Source organism: Triticum aestivum, chromosome 1A (assembly GCF_018294505.1).
Source record: "Triticum aestivum cultivar Chinese Spring chromosome 1A, IWGSC CS RefSeq v2.1, whole genome shotgun sequence".
NCBI classification, from domain to species: Eukaryota; Viridiplantae; Streptophyta; class Magnoliopsida; order Poales; family Poaceae; genus Triticum; species Triticum aestivum.
Window position 1 is genome coordinate 239,436,900 of NC_057794.1, and position 20,303 is coordinate 239,457,202.

A 20,303-nucleotide genomic window follows, 5' to 3' on the forward strand; every position below is an offset into this window, starting at 1 on the left:
CATTCTTGTCCGTCTGCCATGCTATATTATCGGGCCATGATCACTCGGGAGGTGATCACGGGTATATACTATATACTTTATACATGATACATGTGGTGACTAAAGTCGGGTCGGCTTGTGGAGCACCCACGAGTGATTCACGGATTGGGGGCTGAAAGGACCTTTGTCCCAACGGCCCTCTGTGTGGATCTTTGTGGCGAAGCGACCGGGCAGGTTGTGACCACCTAGGAGAGAGGTGGGCCTGGCCTTGGTCGGTGTTCGCGGATACTTAACACGTTTAACGAGATCTTGGTATTTGATCTGAGTCTGGCTACTGGCCTATACGCACTAACCATCTACGCGGGGACAGTTATGCGCACTCGACGTCGTGGTATCAGCCGAAGCCTTCGTGACGTCAGCGACTGAGTGGCGCGCGCCGGATTAGACGGTAAGCCTGCTCTTGTATTAAGGGGGCTAGTTCTGCTTCCGGCCGCGTACGCAACGTGCAGGTGTGCAATGGGCGATGGGCCCAGGCCCCTGCGCCATAGGATTTAGACCGGTGTGCTGACCTCTCTGTTGTGCCTAGGTAGGGCTGCGATGTGTTGATCTTCCAAGGCCGGGCATGACCTAGGAAAGTGTGTCCGGCCAAATGGGATCGAGCGTGTTGGGTTATGTGGTGCACCCCTGCAGGGAAGTTAATCTATTCGAATAGCCGTGATCTTCGGTAACAGGATGACTTGGAGTTGTACCTTAACCTTATGACAACTAGAACCGGATACTTAATAAAACACACCCTTCCAAGTGCCAGATACAACCGGTGATCGCTCTCTCACAGGGCGACGAGGGGAGGATCATCGGTTATGGTTATGCTATGCGATGCTACTTGGAGGACTTCAGTCTACTCTCTTCTACATGCTGCAACACGGAGGCTGCCAGAAGCGTAGTCTTCGAAAGGACTAGCTATCCCCCCTTATCCCGGCTTTCTGCAGTTCAGTCCACATATAATAGCCTTATTCCAGTTGGTACCAATGCATACATATGTAGTGTAGCTCCTTGCTTGCGAGTACTTTGGATCAGTACTCATGGTTGCTTTCTCCCTCTTTTCCCCCTATCCCTTCTACCTGGTTGTCGCAACCAGATGTTGGAGCCCAGGATCCAGACGCCACCGTCGACGACGACTCCTACCACACCGGAGGTGCCTACTACTACGTGCTGCCCGCTGACGACGACCAGGAGTAGTTAGGAGGATCCCAGGCAGGAGGCCTGCGCCTCTTCCGATCTGTATCCCAGTTTGTGCTAGCCTTCTTAAGGCAAACTTGTTTAACTTATGTCTGTACTCAGATATTGTTGCTTCCGCTGACTCGTCTATGATCTAGCTCTTGTATTCGAGCCCTCGAGGCCCCTGGCTTGTAATATGATGCTTGTATGACTTATTTTATTTGTAGAGTTGTGTTGTGATATCTTCCCGTGAGTCCCTGATCTTGGTCGTACACGTTTGCATGTATGATTAGTGTACGATTGAATCGGGGGCGTCACAGTGCTCCTCCAAGATCTGGGGGTCGACACGAATGACAGCCATCGCGACCTCATGTGCGCGTGCGGCCGCGATTTGCTTCTCCATTGCCAAATGCTCCTTGAGCTCTTGGCTATACTGCGTGCCCCATGGCTTAGGCCGGTGCTTATTTGGTGGAGGGGTCGGTGATTTGGGTGGAAGGTGTCATGCTCGCACTGGCGGTCGGGGCATGTGGGTTGTGGAAGAAGGAGGAGGATGGGGGTCGGGTGTGGATTACCTGCCTGGATAGGCAAGGCCGAGCAGCGTGAAGGAGGGTCACGACGAGGAGGAGGCGGCACTACAAGCAAGGAGTGAAGGTTTCAACTTGGAATGGAAGGCGGAAAGGGGGGGGGAGTGGCTTTTGGTAAGGGGGAGGGGTGGGGAGGTAGATATTTCCTCAGAAGCTGAAAATTTGGAATCGCTTCAGCCAAAAAACTGGCGCGCAAAGTGTCATCAGACACGGTCCGAAGATATTTTGTGCCGCATCTCACACGGTTGGTTATAATAAACTATGTCAGATCTACTTGATTTTTCGTCTTGATTTGAATTACATAATGGGGTCACAACGGCCATGGACGGTGTTTGAATTGATAGATCTTTTATCTGCAGTGATCGTAAAAGAATTGGAATTATTCAGGGTTCGTTTGGACATTTTTATGCATTAAGTGAGTTTTCAATGCATTTATGTGCATAATTCAATTTTGAAGTACATGCACATGCTCCAGTGCATATAAATTGGTTGAAAAATCAAATCTTTGGTCCTTGGGTGCATGCTTAGGTCCCATGCAAGAAATGGGAATGAATGTTAAACACCCTGCCACCATCACTCGGCCACAAACATTGAGATACCTGGTTTTTAAATTCTAGTAAATCCAAAACTCGTCTGAAATTCATGAAACTTGGCATGCTCTCATGGAGCGGCATCAACATGGCGTGGTAAAGTTTTTGTCCCATTTGGGGCAGGTTTGGGTATATGCTTCTCACAAACCAGAGCTTCTCACAACAAGCATGATGGTTTCGATAGGGAACACCCCAACTTTGGGGACGAAACGATATCCATTGCCTCTAATTGATTTCAAATTTTTTCTCGTGCCAACATAGAACAACAGGAGTGTTGTGTTATTTTTTGTGATTTTTGGGGTTTGTTTGGACATTTTTATGCATTAAGTGAGTTTTCAATGCATTTATGTGCATAATTCAAATTTGAACTACATGCACATGCTCCGGTGCATATAAATTGGTTGAAAAATCAAATCTTTGTCCTTGGTTGCATGCTTAGGTCCGATGCAAGAAATGGGAATGAATGTCAAGCACTGTGCCACCGTCACTCGGCCGCAAACATTGAGATACCTGGTTTTTAAATTCTAGTAAATCCAAAACTCGTCTGAAATTCATGAAACTTGGCATGCTATCATGGAGCGACATCAACATGCCGTGGTAAAGTTTTTGTCCCATTTGGGGTAGGTTTGAGTATATGCTTCTCACAAACTAGAGCTTCTCACAACAAGCATGATGGTTTCGGTAGGGAACACCCCAACTTTGGGGGCGAAACGATATCCATTGCCTCTAATTGCTTTCAAATTTTTTCTCGTGTCAACATAGAACAACAGGAGTGTTGTGTTATTTTTTGTGATTTTTCGGGGTTCGTTTCGACATTTTTATGCATCAAGTGAGTTTTCAATGCATTTATGTGCATAATTCAAATTTGAACTACATGCACATGCTCCGGTGCATATAAATTGGTTGAAAACCCAAATCTTTGGTCCTTGGGTGCATGCTTAGGTCCCATGCAAGAAATGGGAATGAATGTCATGCACCGTGCCACCGTCACTCGGCCGCAAACATTGAGATACTTGGTTTTTAAATTCTAGTAAATCCAAAACTCGTCTGAAATTCATGAAACTTGGCATGCTATCATGGAGCGGCATCAACATGCCGTGGTAAAGTTTTTGTCCCATTTGGGGCAGGTTTGGGTATATGCTTCTCACAAACCAGAGCTTCTCACAACAAGCATGATGATTTCGGTAGGGAACGCCCCAACTTTTGGGGCGAAACGATATCCATTGCCTCTTATTGCTTTCAAATTTTTTCTCATGTCAACATAGAACAACAAGAGTGTTGTGTTATTTTTTGTGATTTTTCAAGGTTCGTTTGGACATTTTTATGCATTAAGTGAGTTTTCAATGCATTTATGTGGATAATTCAAATTTAAACTACATGCACATGCTCCGGTGCATATAAATTGGTTGAAAAATCAAATCTTTGGTCCTTGGGTGCATGCTTAGGTCCCATGCAAGAAATGAGAATGAATGTCAAGCACCGTGCCACCGTCACTCAGCCGCAAACATTGAGATACCTGGTTTTGAAATTCTAGTAAATCCAAAACTCGTCTGAAATTCATGAAACTTGCCATGTTATCATGGAGCGGCATCAAGAGGCCATGGTAAAGTTTTTGTCAAATTTGGGGGCAGGTTTGGGTATATGATTCTCACAAACTAGAGCTTCTGACAACAAGCATGATGGTTTCGGTAGGGAATGCCCCAACTTTGGGGGAGAAACAATATCCATTGCCTCTTATTGCTTTCAAATTTTTTCTCATGTTAACATATAACAACAGGAGTGTTGTGTTATTTTTTGTGATTTTTCGGGGTTCGTTTGGACATTTTTATGCATTAAGTGAGTTGGCATTTATGTGCATAATTCAAATTTGAACTACATGCACATGCTCTGGTGCATATAAATTGGTTGAAAAATCAAATCTTTGGTTCTCGGGTGCATGCTTAGGTCCCATGCAAGAAATGGGAATGAATGTCAAGCACCGTGCCACCGTCACTCGGGCGCAAACATTGAGATACCTAGTTTTTAAATTCTAGTAAATCCAAAACTCGTCTGAAATTCATGAAACTTGGCATGCTATCATGGAGCGGCATCAACATCTGTGGTAAAGTTTTTGTTCCATTTGGGGCAGGTTTGGGTATATGCTTCTCACAAACCAGAGCTTCTCACCACAAGCATGATGGTTTCGGTAGGGAACGCCCCAACTTTGGGGGCGAAACGTTATCCATTGCCTCTTATTGCTTTCAATTTTTTTCTTGTGTCAACATAGAACAATAGGAGTGTTGTGTTATTTTTTGTGATTTTTCAGGATTTGTTTGGACATTTCTATGCATTAAGTGAGTTTTCAATGCATTTATGTGCATAATTAAAATTTGAACTACATGCACATGCTCCGGTGCATATAAATTGGTTGAAAAATCAAATCTTTGGTCCTTGGGTGCATGCTTAGGTCCCATGCAAGAAATGGGAATGAATTCAAGCACCGTGCCACCATCACTCGGCCGCAAACATTGAGATACCTAGTTTTTAAATTCTAGTAAATCCAAAACTCGTATGAAATTCATGAAACTTGGCATGCTATCATGGAGAGGCATCAACATGCCATGGTAAAGTTTTTGTCCCATTTGGGGCAGGTTTGGGTATATGCTTCTCACAAATGAGAGCTTCTCACAACAAGCATGTTGGTTTCAGATGGAACACCCATATGCAAAGTGAGAGCAGGATTTGTGCATCTCTTGAACACAAACGGTTCTTTTGGATGACCCGTGTGAATCACTAGCGAGGTGGCGCAGTACTATTCGATTTGACAATGGGAGGTGCAGTTCCCGATATGGCTTTAATGCAGACGAGGGAGAGGGTAGCGGTTCCCGAAATGTTGAACGGCCAATGATGCATCCTCCTTCAATTAGCATCGAGTGAATGCATGAGGGAAGTAATGGGAGGACGGGGAAAAGAGGCACCATGATGTGAATGCAACGCAGTTTGCACACATATAAAGGCGCCCCTCCATTCCAATGCATCTACCACATCATACGCACCTGAGAATTTTCCTAAGCACCTACACTAACAAGCGCAAAAGTGTCCACTCCTGACCCATGGCGGCGATGCGCGCGAGCAGCCAGCGGCTGTGCCAGATGGTCCACGACACCGGCCTGTGGCATGGCACCGTGGATCGTCTCCATACGTTGTTGGCGACCGGCTGGTGGATGGTTGCCGTCGACGCCAACTACGACTCTTAGTTGGACCAGATGATCGTTCGCAGCACCAACAGGTTCACCGTCGTCAAGAAGCTCGTGGACGACATCGTCGTACTCTTCCAGCCCGCGCACCCGGGCTCCTCATTGCCTGTCACCCTAATCGGCCTCCATGGTCGGAACCTCTTTGAAGCACTGGTGGCCTTATGACTGCCCGCCGACGCCATGAAGAATGTCCACCTGGAGGTCGTGCTCTCCGCGAGGCGCCTCGCCCTGCAAGAAACCGTCGACCTACACATCCATGTGTACAAACGAATTGTGTACATAGGTATCTACATGGCCAGTGAGGATGCTACGACGTTGGCCTTCTTCAGCTGGCTGGAAGCCTTGGATGCCTTAGTTGAGAAGCACCTTGACCTCGCCACACAAGCCGCCGGTCGGTGGCCCAACCGGCGCACTGAGTTGAGGAGGAGGAGGAGGTCGTACATTGATGGATGCATCTTTCTTCTTGCCTCCTGTAACCACCACTGTGATCACATCATCGTGGCCTTAATTCTTATTTTGCTATTGCATTCTCGTTCCAGTCAATACAGACATGTGCAATCCCTTTGCTCAATACAACATGTCCATTCCAGTCTTATTTTGATTGGCTTGAATGAAGGTCTATCCCACCGTTAGGCGCCGCAGCGTGTTGTGCTCGTCGTTAGGCGCCACAGCGCGCTCTTCTTGCGTCCGTTGGCGCGCTCTGATCGCGTCCGTCGGCGCGCTTGGCTTGTGGACAGCTTTTCCTTGCGTGTTCAACTGCTATATGCATATATATATATGGTTGCTCGCCGTTGAGGCGACCGCGGAGCGCTCTGCTCGCGTCCCTCCACGCGCGCTCTACCAACGGTTGGGCATGCGCACGATCACGTCGAGGGCCCCGTACGCATGCGGTTCTGCCCCGCACATTGCCATGCGATGCAGTTACATGCGGCACGATGGAGTTACGCGCTGCAAACTAGAACTGCCATAAGGGCCTACCGATATTCCTGGCCGTCCGGCTTTCCCTTTAATTCCCGCGGCCATTATAACCTTAGTCTCTTCAACCTTCCGATCGCGCCCCACAACACAACAAGCACACCCATGATGACACATAGAGAGGGGATGTCCGGCTGCGCTCCAATGGAGTTCGACGAGCATAGAGTGGAGACCCACGCGGGGGAGACGGATCTCTCGGTAGTGTACACCATCGACCCGGCCGTGGTGGACGACTACATCAACAGCGTTGAGCAGTTGCTTGCTGGTGACAAGTACAAGGTGGTCGACATTGACCTCCAGTACACCGCCGGCCGTCCCGGCATAGATCAGAAGGTTGCCGTCACCTAGTTGTGCGTGCGTCACCATGTCCTCATCTACCAATACTGCATGGCCATAGAGCCTTGCGGCCGTTTCAACAGGTTTGTCAACAGCATTGACTACAAGATAGCCACAGTGGATACCACCAACGATGTAAAAGCGCTCATTGTTACGAGCTTGACCTGCAAGAACCTTGTCGAAATTCGTGACCACTACACGGTCTAGGGTAGCACGAAGAAGGACTCCCTGGTCGAACTCACCTCGGCCATCATCGACCCCTACTATGAAAAGATGAAGCAGGATGCCCAGAGTACAAGTCTCGTATCCTGGCACAGGGCCTGGATGCGGCAACTGGATGAACCTCACCTCAGGTTTGCGGCCAAGAGCGTGTACACATGCTACGAGATGCACAGGCAGATCTTTAACATGAGGAAGTGCCTCATTACCCAAATCGACGAGCCCGGATCGAGCCACAAGCAGAGCAAGCAGCGTCACAAGAAGTAGATGATGATCAGATGATTGTTTATGCTAGTTAATCATGCATGTAATATATAATTTACTTTATTGGTGTGTTGAGATGCCATGTGTGTAGTAGCCACCTATGTAATTATGCATGTAATAGTTTACTTTGGTGTGTGCAAATGCCATGGTTGTAGTATCCACCTATGTAAGTGGATGTTTAATTTGGTTATGCAAGCATGTCCTTATAAGTGTGTGTATATATATATGTTGTTGTTCTGTATGCAATCCCATCGCACAACACACACGTCTTATTAGCAGCAACCGTATGTGTTCTAATCGGCCTACAGACACATTTCTGATTACAGACCTGTTTGCCGCGTATCACACACATCTTGTTAAGTTGAACCGTTTCTGTTCTCATGCCTCAACGCAAATAGTTCATCTGAGTGAACCGCATGCCGTATATCGCACACACCTTTGATCTGGCCGACCGTTTCTTTTGTGTTGCCTAATCACAAACAGTTCATCCGAGTGAACCTTATCCTGTGTATCGCACACGCCTCCATCTGGCTGCCCGTTTCTTTTGTTCCTCCTCATCGCAAACAGTTTATTGAACTGAACTGTATGCCCTTCATCGCACACGCAACTAAAACCTGAACCTTGTTTGATGCATCCGTCATCGCAAACTTTTTACACATTTTTGACGGTTTTCATACAGCACTGTTTGCGATCATGGCATCGCACATAGTTTCTCGAAGAGTCTCTGATCGTAGTGTTGCGTTAGCAGCATCCTGCAGTAGTGTCACACCCGATCATAACGTGGTGTCTCGGCACGCCGAACTGTAGCAACGGTGCATACTCAGGGAGAACACTTATACCTTGAAATTTAGTGAGGGATCATCTTATAATGCTACCATCGTAATAAGCAAAATAAGATGCATAAAAGATAAACATCACATGCAATCAAAAATATGTGACATGATATGGCCATCATCATCTTGTGCCTTTGATCTCGCCAACTATTGCTTGCATGACTATCGCTACCGCTTAGTGATAAAATAAAGCAATTACATGGCGATTGCATTTCATACAATAAAGCGACAACCATAAGGCTCCTGCCAGTCGCCAATAACTTCTACAAAACATGATCATCTCATACAACAATTTATATCTCATCACGTCTTGACCATATCACATCACAACATGCCCTGCAAAAACAAGTTAGACGTCCTCTACATTGTTGTTGCAAGTTTTATGTGGCTGCTATGGGCTTCTAACAAAAACCGTTCTTACCTACGCATCAAAACCACAACGATTTTTCATCAAGTGTGCTGTTTTAATCTTCAACAAGCACCGGTCGTAGTCAAACTCGATTCAACTAAAGTTGGAGAAACAGACACCCGCCAGCCACCTGTGTGCGAAGCACGTCGGTAGAACCAATCTCATGAACACGCTCATGTAATGTCGGTCCGGGCCGCTTCATCCAACAATACCACCGAATCAAAGTAAGACATTGGTGGTAAGCAGTATGACTATTATCGCCCACAACTCATTGTGTTCTACTCGTGCATATCATCTACGCATAGACCTGGCTCTGATGCCACTATTGGGGAGCGTAGCATGTAATTTCAAAAAATTCCTATGATCACGCAAGATCTATCTAGGAGATGCATATCAAAGATAGGGGAGAGTGTGTCCACGTTCCCTCGTAGACCAAAAGCGGAAGTGTTAGATTAACATAGTTAATGTAGTCGAACATCTTCAGGATCCAACCGATCTTAGTACCGAACGTACGGCACCTCCGAGTTCTGCACACATTCAGCTCGATGACGTCCCTCGAACTCTTGATCCAGCAGAGGGTCGAGGGAGAGTTTCATCAGCACGATGGCATGGTGACGGTGATGGTGATGTGATCCGCGCAGGGCTTCGCCTAAGCACTACGACGCTATTACCGGAGGAGCAAACTATGGAGAGAGACGTTGCATGCGGCTTGGAACAATTGTTGTGTCTCCAAGGGGTGCCCTGCCCATGCATATAAAGGAGGGAGAGGGAGGAGGCTGGCCCTAGGGGTGCGCCATAAGGGGGGAGTCCTACTAGGACTCCCAGTCCTAGTAGGATTCGCCCCCCTTCTTTTCCTTCTTATGGAGGGGGAAAGGAGAGGGAGTAGGAGAAGGAAAAGGGGGGTGGCGCCCCTTCCCTAATCCAATTCGGCCTCCTCCCTTGTGGGGGCGCACCAGCCCCTTGTGGGCTGGTCAGCCTCCCTCCTATGGCCCACGTGGCCCATATCTTTCCCGGGGGGTTCCAGTAACCCCTTCGGTACTCCGGTATGTACCCGATACACTGCGGAACCCTTCCGGTGTCCGCTACCTTCCAATATATAAATCTTTACCTCTCGACCATTTCAAGACTCCTCGTAATGTCTCTGATCTCATCCCGGATTCCAAACAAACTTCGCTCACCAAAACACGTAACTCATAACACAAATCGTCATCAAACATTAAGCATGCGGACCCTACGGGTTCGAGAACTATGTAGACATGACCGAGACACGTCTCTGGTCAATAACCAATAGCGGGACCTGGATGCTCATATTGGTTCCTACATATTCTACGAAGATCTTTATCGGTCAAATCGTAATGACAACATACGTCATTCCCTTTGTCATCGGTATGTTACTTGCCCGAGATTCGATCGTCAGTATCATCATACCTAGTTCAATCTCGTTATCGGCAAGTCTCTTTACTCATCCCGTAATGCATCATCCCGCAACTAACTCATTAGTCACATTGCTTGCAAGTCTTATAGTGATGTGCGTTACCGAGAGGGCCCAAAGATACCTCTCCGATACACGAAGTGACAAATCCTAATCTCGATCTATGCCAACCCAACAAACACCTTTGGATACACCTATAGAGCATCATTATAATCACCCAGTTACATTGTGATGCTTGATAGCACACAAGGTGTTCCTCTGGTATTCGGGAGTTGCATAATCTCATAGTCAAAGGAATATGTATAGTCATGAAGAAAGCAATAGCAATAAAATTGAACGATCAACATGCTAAGCTAACGGATGGGTCTTTTCCATCACATCATTCTCCTAATGATGTGACCACGTTCATCAAATGACAACACATGTCTATGGTCAGGAAACTCAACCATATTTGATTAACGAGCTAGTCAAGTAGAGGCATACTAGGGACACTTTGTTTTGTCTATGTATTCACACATGTATCAAGTTTTCGGTTAATACAATTCTAACATGAATAATAAACATTTATCATGATATAAGGAAATATAAATAACATCTTTATTATTGCCTTTAGGGCATATTTCCTTCACAAACGTCACAACGTAACTAGGTGATTATAAAGATGCTCTACAGGTGTCTCCGAAGGTGTTTGTTGAGTTGGCATAGATCAAGATTAGGATTTGTCACTCCGTGTATCGGAGAGGTATCTCTGGGCCCTCTTGGTAATGCACATCACTATAAACCTTGCAAGCAATGTTACTAATGATTTAGTGCGGGATGATGCATTACAGAATGAGTAAAGAGACTTGTCGGTAACGAGATTGTAACCATATGAATCCAACTAGGTATTCTTACAATGACACCTTTTTCCATATTGGTTGCTTGATCCATATGGTTACAATCAATAAGCATTTCTCCTTTGGATTCATCTGTACTAGTTTTCTTAGGGAACTTTTCATCCACTCCAACCTCTTGTGAAGAAGGCTACATTTTTCTAGAATGTAATCAAATGCCCATGCTAATCATGTCAGATTGAAGATGGCATGTTAGTGCATTTTACAAATCCTGCAAACCAAATAGGCATGTAGTAATGTTCAAAACTGCATGTAGGCACTAAGACGTCTTCTTCTTTTGCATATAAGATTAGGCATAGTGGTGGATAATGTGATACAATATAACAATCACGTTGAATGCCTAGATCTGCATCTCTCAGAAATTACTATGAACTCCTACCGAGGGACCTTACCGGAGATTATATTCGCCAGGTTCTTTGTTCTCAGAGCAAGGGTGCTGAAGGAAATGAGGTTTGCCCTACATTTATTTCACAAAAATGAATGGTTTGTTGATTAGCGCCAGCACCTGCGGCAGAATGGAATAGGCTCCAAAAATTGTTGAATTTCATTTTGGAACTTCATATGACAGAGTAATCAGAAGTCATCGTGTCAACCCCATACATGACTTCTCAGTGGCTGAGCCCTTTGCAAAAATTGTGAGGTTTCGAAACCAGACCTAGAAGTGGTAATATTAGTTTGAACCTCTCTGATATCCATGTTCAACGGATCAACTGTGAGCGTTTGCAGTAGATGAGCCAAATTTCATTTCTAATATCAGTTTGAACCTTGTAATCTTTGAATTTGAGCCATATAACTCTGGAATTTGAACCTTGTAATATTTCGAGATTTTGTGGTACAATCATTGAAATGGCATCGTATGAGACTCGTATATTGGTAGCACTATTTTGACCTTAATATGCAATGGTCTTAGATTTTATTAACCATTCTCGAATCTATTTACCTTGTCGATCTCACAACACACGATCTGTATAGCTAACTCGACTGCGATCTTCGACATTATTGCACACAGTTGGTTTCTTCCACCGTGTGCCATGTAGAGCGCAGAATTAATTATCGCACTCGAGTGTCCATCATCACCTTTCGATGTATCTTTGACCTCATCACCCATGGGTGAACTTATGACTGAAGTCATTCCACACACTTCAATTTTACAAAGCTTTTTGCCAATAAACGCCCATGATTTGTCCCTGTGCTAGCCGACGCATGGCCAAACTAGCCGGGCGGGAAGCTTGTGCGGTAAACTGCGTGGTAGCGCGAGAACAGGCTCACCGATGATACATTTGGTGCCTCTTCAAGCCCACGCGTGTGGTGCGGTGTTGTCAAGCGTGCACTAGAATCCTCCGCTATGAACGCGGTGACAAGACGTGACGATTACAGGCCGTCCAGCCCCCATTTATTACAGTGGCCATTTAACCCTTGTGTCTCTTCAACCTTTCGATCACGCCCCAACATTGCAAGAAGCATGCCCACCACGAGAAATTCTTAGAGGGTATCCTACGCGGCTCCAATGGCGCTCCGAGCGGCTGCTGGCGACGAGCAGCAGTTCACCATGCGTGCCATGGTGGACACCCATAGATGGTTCATGGACCTCTCGGTGGTGTACACCAACGACCCGGTCTGGGTGGAGCACTCCATCCACATCATGGAGCTGTTGCTTCCCAAGGAGAAGTACAAGGTGGTCGGGTTCGATCTCGAGTACAGCCGCGGTTGTGTCAGGTCTCGCCCCAAGGTCGCCGTCGCCCAGATGTGCGTGCGTCACCACGTCCTCGTCTACCACTACTGCCTGGCCACAAGGCCTTGTGAGAGTTTTGCCAGGTTTGTCAATAGCCCCCACTACATGTTCACTACGGTGGACATCACCAACGATGTAAAGGCACTCAAGAATTCGGGCATCGCCTACTAGAATCTTATTGACATCCAGGGCCAATACAAGATCTAGGGCAGCAAGGAGCATGAGAAGGACTCACTGGTTCACCTCGTCGAGGCCATCATCGACCCCTATTATAGAGACATGAAGGATTTGTGCAACAAGGACAAGCGTGCCTGGCACTCGACCTGGATGGAGAAACTCGACAAAGCTCACGTCGTGTACGTGGCCAAGGAGGCGTACACGAGCTACGACATGTACAGGCGGATCGTTGACATGAGCAAGTGCCTCTTTCCCCAAAACGTCCAGGGATCCAGCCGGAAGCAGAGCAATGGCACAATAAGTAGATGATTAGATCCTTGTTTCTCCTAGTTTAGTATGCATGTAATTGCTTACTTTGGTGTGTGGAAATGTTTTGTGTGTAGTCACTTGTGTAATTGTATGCTTAATTTGGTTATGCAATGTTGTCTTTTTAAGTATATATGTTGATGCTCTGTAGACAGAGCATAAATGTTGTGCGGACAAAGAAAATCACACCGCACACAGACTAAACAATGGAACCCGTCGGGGATGTTTTCATCAATCACTGACAATTGTATACCAGCAATCATTTTCTCACAACACACACGGCTTGTTAGCAGCAGTCGTCTATGTTGTTATTGGTCTTCGCACATGTTTCCGATTACACACCTGTTTGCCGCGTATCACACACATCTTGTTAAGTTGAACCATTTTTGTTCTCTTGTCTCAATGCAAATAGTTCATTCAAGTGAACCGCATGCTGTATATCGCACACACCTTGATCTGGCTGACCGTTTCTTTTGTGTTGCCTAATCACAAACAGTTCATCCGAGTGAACCGTATGCTGTACATCGCACACACCTTCATCTGGCTGGCCGTTTCTTTTGTTCCTCATCGCAAACAGTTAATTGAACTGAACCGTATGCCCTGCATCGCACACGCAACTAAAATCCGAACCGTGTTTGATGCATCCTCCATCGCAAATGATTTGCACCTTTTTGACGGGGTTTTACACCATCGTTTGCAATTATTGCATCGCACACAGTTTCGTCGAAGGGTCTCTGATCGCAGTGTCGCGTTAGTAGCATCCCGCAGTAGTGAAATGGGATTTATTGGAAAGAACTAAACGCAACTATGAAGATTGAGAGCTCGACGAAGGTAAAGAGTCGGGTATAAACCTCAAGTTTGATTGTGTTAAATCTTTTATGGATTCTGATGCTTTTCGTGATTTTAACACTAAATATGGACTTGACTCTGAGATAGTAGCTTCTTTCTGTGAATCTTTTGCTACTCATGTTGATCTCCCTAAGGAGAAGTGGTTTAAATATCAACCTCCCATCGAAGTTAAAGTAGTATAACCTATTAAAGTTGAAGAAGAAACTATTACTTACAATGTTGATCCTATTGTTCCTACTGCTTATATTGAGAAACCACCTTTTCCTGTTAGAATAAAGGATCATGCTAAAGCTTCAATAGTGGTCAATGATACGTATCCAACGTATCTATAATTTTTGATTGTTCCATGCTATTATATATATATATATATATATATATATTCTGTTTTGGATGTTTAATAGGCTTATTTATACACTTTTATATTATTTTTGGGACTAACATATTAACCGGAGGCCCAACCCAAATTGCTGTTTTTTTGCCTATTTCAGTGTTTCGCAGAAAAGGAATATCAAACGGAGTCCAAACGGAATGAAACATTCGGGAGCGTAATTTTTGGAACAAACATGATCCAGAGGACTTGGAGTGGACGTCAAGCAACCAACGAGGAGGCCACGAGGCAGGGGGCACGCCCTCCACCCTCATGGGCCCCTCGTGGCTCCACCGACCTACTTCTTCCTCCTATATATACCTACGTACCCTGAAAACATCCAGGAGCACCACGAAACCCTATTTCCACCGCCGCAACCTTCTGTACCCAAGAGATCCCATCTTGGGGCCTTTTCCGGAGCTCCACCGGAGGGGGCATTGATCACGGAGGGCCTCTACATCAACTCCATGGTCCCTCTGATGATGTGTGAGTAGTTTACTTCAGACCTTCGGGTCCATAGTTATTAGCTAGATGGCTTCTTCTCTCTCGTTGGATCTCAATACAAAGTTCTCCTTGATTCTCTTAGAGATCTATTTGATGTAATCTTCTTTTGCGATGTGTTTGTCGAGATCCGATGAATTGTGGGTTTATGATCAAGACTATCTATGAAAAATATTTGAATCTTCTCTGAAATCTTTTATGTAAGATTGGTTATCTTTGCAAGTCTCTTCAAATTATCAGTTTGGTTTGGCCTACTAGATTGATCTTTCTTGCAATGGGAGAAGTGCTTAGGTTTGGGTTCAATCTTGCGGTGCTCGATCCCAGTGACAGTAGGGGAAACAACACACATTGTATTGTTGCCATTGAGGATAAAAAGATGGGGTTTATATCATATTGCATGAGTTTATCCCTCTACATCATGTCATCTTGCTTAAAGCATTACTCCATTCTTATGAACTTAATACTCTAGATGCATGCTGGATAGCGGCCGATGTGTGGAGTAATAGTAGTAGATGCAGGCAGGAGTCGGTCTACTTGTCATGGACGTGATGCCTATATACATGATCATACCTAGATATTCTCATAACTATGCTCAATTCTATCAATTTCTCGATAGTAATTTGTTCACCCACCGTAATACTTGTGCTATCTTGAGAGAAGCCACTAGTGAAACCTATGGCCCCCAGGTCTATTTTCCATCACACAAGTTTCCAATCTATTTTATTTTGCAATCTTTACTTTCAATTTATATCATAAAAATACCAAAAATATTTATCTTATTATTATTATCTCTATCAGATCTCACTCTTGCAAGTGGTCGTGAAGGGATTGACAACCCCTTTATCGCGTTGGTTGCGAGGTTCTTATTTGTTTGTGTAGGTACGGGGTGACTCGCATGTGGTCTCCTACTAGATTGATACCTTGGTTCTCAAAAACTGAGGGAAATACTTACGCTGCTTTGCTGCATCACCCTTTCTTCTTCAAGGGAAAACCAACACATGCTCAAGAGTTAGCAAGAAGTACCCATCACAACTCTTACCCTTCGCATTACATTATTTACCATTTGCCTCTCGCCCCCCCCACTTCACCCTTGCCGTTTTATTCAGCCTCTCTTCCTTTCGCACTCTCTTCCTTTCGCACTCTCTTTCCATTCGCTTTTTCCTCGCTTGTTTGCTTGTGTGTTGGATTACTTGCTTGTCACGATGGATCAAGATAATACTAAATTGTGTGACTTTGCCAATACCAACAATAATGATTTTATTAGTACTCTGATTGCTCCTCTTACCGATGCTGAATCTTGTGAGATTAATACTGCTTTGCTGAATCTTGTCATGAAAGATCCGTTTTCTGGCCTTCCTAGTGAAGATGTCGCTACCCATCTAAACAACTTTGTTGATTTGTGTGATATGCAAAATAAGAAATATGTGGATAATGATATTGTTAAACTTAAGCTATTTCCGTTTTTGCTTAGAGATCGTGCTAAAGCTTGGTTTTCGTCTTTGCCTAAAAATAGTATTGATTCATGGAATAAGTGCAAAGATGCTTTTATCGCTAAGTATTTTCCTCCCGCTAAGATCATATCTCTTAGAAACGATATTATGAATTTTAAGCAACTTGATCATGAGCATGTTGGACAATCTTGGGAAAGGACGAAATTAATGATACGTAATTGCCCTACACATGGTTTGAATTTATGGATGATTATACAATTTTTTATGCCGGATTGAATTTTGCTTCTAGAAATCTTTTAGATTCGGCCGCGAGAGGCACTTTTATGGAAATCACTTTAGGATAAGCTACCAAAGTCCTAGACAATATTATGGTTAATTATTCTCAATGGCACACTGAAAGATCTACTAGTAAAAAGGTGCATGCAATTGAAGAGATTAATATTTTGAGTGGAAAGATGGATGAACTTATGAAATTGTTTGCTAATAAGAGTACTCCTACTAATCCCAATTATATGCCTCTTTCTACTTTGATTGAGAATAATAATGAATCTATGGATGTGAATTTTGTTGGTAGGAACAATTTTGGTAATAACGCGTATAGAGGTAATTTTAATCCTAGGCCGTTTCCTAGTAATCCCTCTAATAATTATGGTAATTCCTACAACAATTCTTATGGAAATTATAATAAGATGCCCTCTGATTTTGAATCTAATATTAAAGAATTTATTAGTTCGCAAAAGAGTTTCAGTGCTTTGATTGAAGAAAAAATGTCTAAGATTGATGAGTTGGCTAGGAACGTGGATAGAATTTCTCTTGATGTTGATTGTTTGAATCTTAGATCTATTCTACCTAAGCATGATATCAATGAGTCTCTCAAAACTATGAGAATTTTCATTGATGAGTGAAAAGAAAGAACCGCGAGGATGCGTGCTAAAAAAGGTTGCTTTCTGAAAGCGTGTTCTTCTAGTTTCCATGATAATAATGATGAAGATCTAAAATTTATTGATGTGTCCCCTATTAAATCTTTGTTTGCAATATGAATCTTGATAATGATGGGACTGGAGATGAGTCAACTTTAGTTAGAAGGCATCCCAAAAATTCAGAGTTTTTAGATCTTGATGCAAAAATTGGTAAAAGTGGGATTGAAGAGGTTAAAACTTTAGATAGCAACGAACCCACTATCTTGGATTTCAAGGAATTTAATTATGATAATTGCTCTTTGATAGATTGTATTTCCTTGTTGCAATCCGTGCTAAATTCTCCTCATGCTTATAGTCAAAATAAAGCTTTTACTAAACATATCGTTGATGCTTTAATGCAATCTTACGGAGAAAAACTTGTGTTGGAAGTTTCTATCCCTAAAAAACTTTATGATGAGTGGGAACCTACAATTAAAACAAAAATTAAATATCATGAATGCTATGCTTTGTGTGATTTGGGTGCTAGTGTTTCCACGATCCCAAAAACTTTGTGTGATTTGCTAGGTTTCCGCGAATTTGATGATTGTTCTTTAAACTTGCACCTTGCAGATTCCACCATTAAGAAACCTATGGGAAGAATTAATGATGTTCTTATTGTTGCAAATAGGAATTATGTGCCCGTAGATTTTATTGTTCTTGATATAGATTGCAATCCTTCATGTCCTATTATTCTTGGTAGACCTTTTCTTAGAACGATTGGTGCAATTATTGATATGAAGGAAGGGAATATTAGATTCCAATTTCCATTAAGGAAAGGCATGTAACACTTCCCTAGAAAGATAATTAAATTACCATATGAATCTATTATGAGAGCCACTTATGGATTACCTACCAAAGATGGCAATACCTAGATCTATCCTCACTTTTATGCCTAGCTAGGGGCGTTAAATGATAGCGCTTGTTGGGAGGCAACCCAATTTTATTTTTATTCCTTGCTTTTTGTTCCTGTTTAGTAATAATTATCTAGCCTCTATTTTGGTTGTGTTTTTTGTGTTTAATTAGTGTTTGTGCCAAGTAAAACCGTTGGGAAGACTTGGGGAAAGTCTTTTTGATCTTGCTGTAAAAAAAGAAACTTTAGCGCTCACGAGAGTTGCTGCCATTTTTTACTGGAGAGTTCTATTTAGTTAATTCTTTTTGAAGATGATTAATAGATAAATTCCTCACGTCCAGAAATTTATTTTAGAATTTTTGGGGTTCCAGAAGTATTCGAAACCTACAGATTACTACATACTGTTCTGTTTTTGACAGATTCTGTTTTTCGTGTGTTGTTTGTTTATTTTGATGAATCTATGGCTAGTAATAGAGTTTATGAACCATAGAAAAGTTGGAATACGGTAGGTTTAACACCAATATAAATAAAGAATGAGTTCATTACAGTACCTTGAAGTGGTGGTTTGTTTTCTTTTACTAACGGAGCTCACGAAGATTTTCTTTTAAGTTTTGTGTTGTGAAGTTTTCAAGTTTTGGGTAAAGATTTGATGGATTATGGAACAAGGAGTGGAAAGAGACTAAGCTTGGGGATGCCCAAGGCACCCCAAGGTAAAATCCAAGGACAACTGTCGGTGTCAAAACCGGCGGATCTCGAGTAGGGGGTCCCGAACTGTGCGTCTAGGCCGGATGGTAACATGAGGCAGGGGACACGATGTTTTACCCAGGTTCGGGCCCTCTTGATGGAGGTAAAACCCTACGTCCTGCTTGATTAATATTGGTGATGTGGGTAGTACAAGATTAGATCTACCACGAGATCGGAGAGGCTAAACCCTAGAAGCTAGCCTATGGTATGATTGTATGTTGTCGTTGTTGTCCTACGGACTAAAACCCTTCGGTTTATATAGACACCGGAGAGGGTTAGGGTTACACTAGGTCGGCTACAAAGGAGGAGATATCCATATCCGTATTGCCTAGCTTGCCTTCCACGCCAAGTAGAATCCCATCCGGACACGATACGAAGTCTTCAATCTTGTATCTTCATAGTCTAACAGTCCGGCTGTCTGGAGACCCCCTAATCCAGGACTCCCTCAGTAGCCCCTGAACTAGGCTTCAATGACGATGAGTCCAGCGTGCAGTATTGTCTTCGGCATTGCAAGGCGGGTTCCTTCTCCGACTACATCACAGAAGAATTTGAATACGAGGATAGTGTCCGACCCTGCAAAATAAGTTCCACATACCGCCATAGAGAGAATAATATTTTCGCAAATCCAATTTGCTGACTTGTTTTGGCAGCATGACGTTATGTCATGGCCCGGTGATTATTCGAACCGTTTTTCTTCAACCAGCTCCACACATAACGCGAGGCGGTTTCTTGACACGTCTTGCCAAAGCAGAGATCGTGTTCCCCCAATTACGGGATTCTCATTAATATGGTCGTGGGTAACCCAACCGTGTCTAGGACTCCTAGATTATAGGCAAGTCCTAAACGGCTACAGAGAGGACGCTTGATATTCATCCTCTTTATAAAGGGACAAGGTTTTCGCTTTTTCCCTCTCGTGCTCAATCGAACACCTCCCCCGCCTCGAGTTCTAGCACCCAAAGCCCAGGTTAGGTGCTCCGGATCTTCAATCATGTCCGGATCCAGCCTTCAAGGCCGATGGATGCCCTCCTCCATTACGGAAGAGGACATCAAGAAGTTGAGGGAGGCCAGATACCTGACCGCTGAGGTTTCGCATCGGCTGCCTGCTCAAGGGCAGGTCGTCCCTACTCCCGAACCCAACGAGAACGTCGTGTTTGTCTCCCACTTCCTCCGAGGCCTAGGCCTCACTCTGGATCCCTTCGTTAGGGGTTTGATGTTCTATTACAGGCTAGATTTTCACGATCTAGCTCCGGACTCCTTTCTCCACATCTCGACATTTATTGTCGTGTGTGAGGCCTTCCTCCGCATTACCCCTCACTTCGGCCTATGGCTCAAGACCTTTGAAGTGAAGCCGAAGATGATCGAGGGGCAACATGCAGCGTGCGGAGGCTCGTCAATAGGC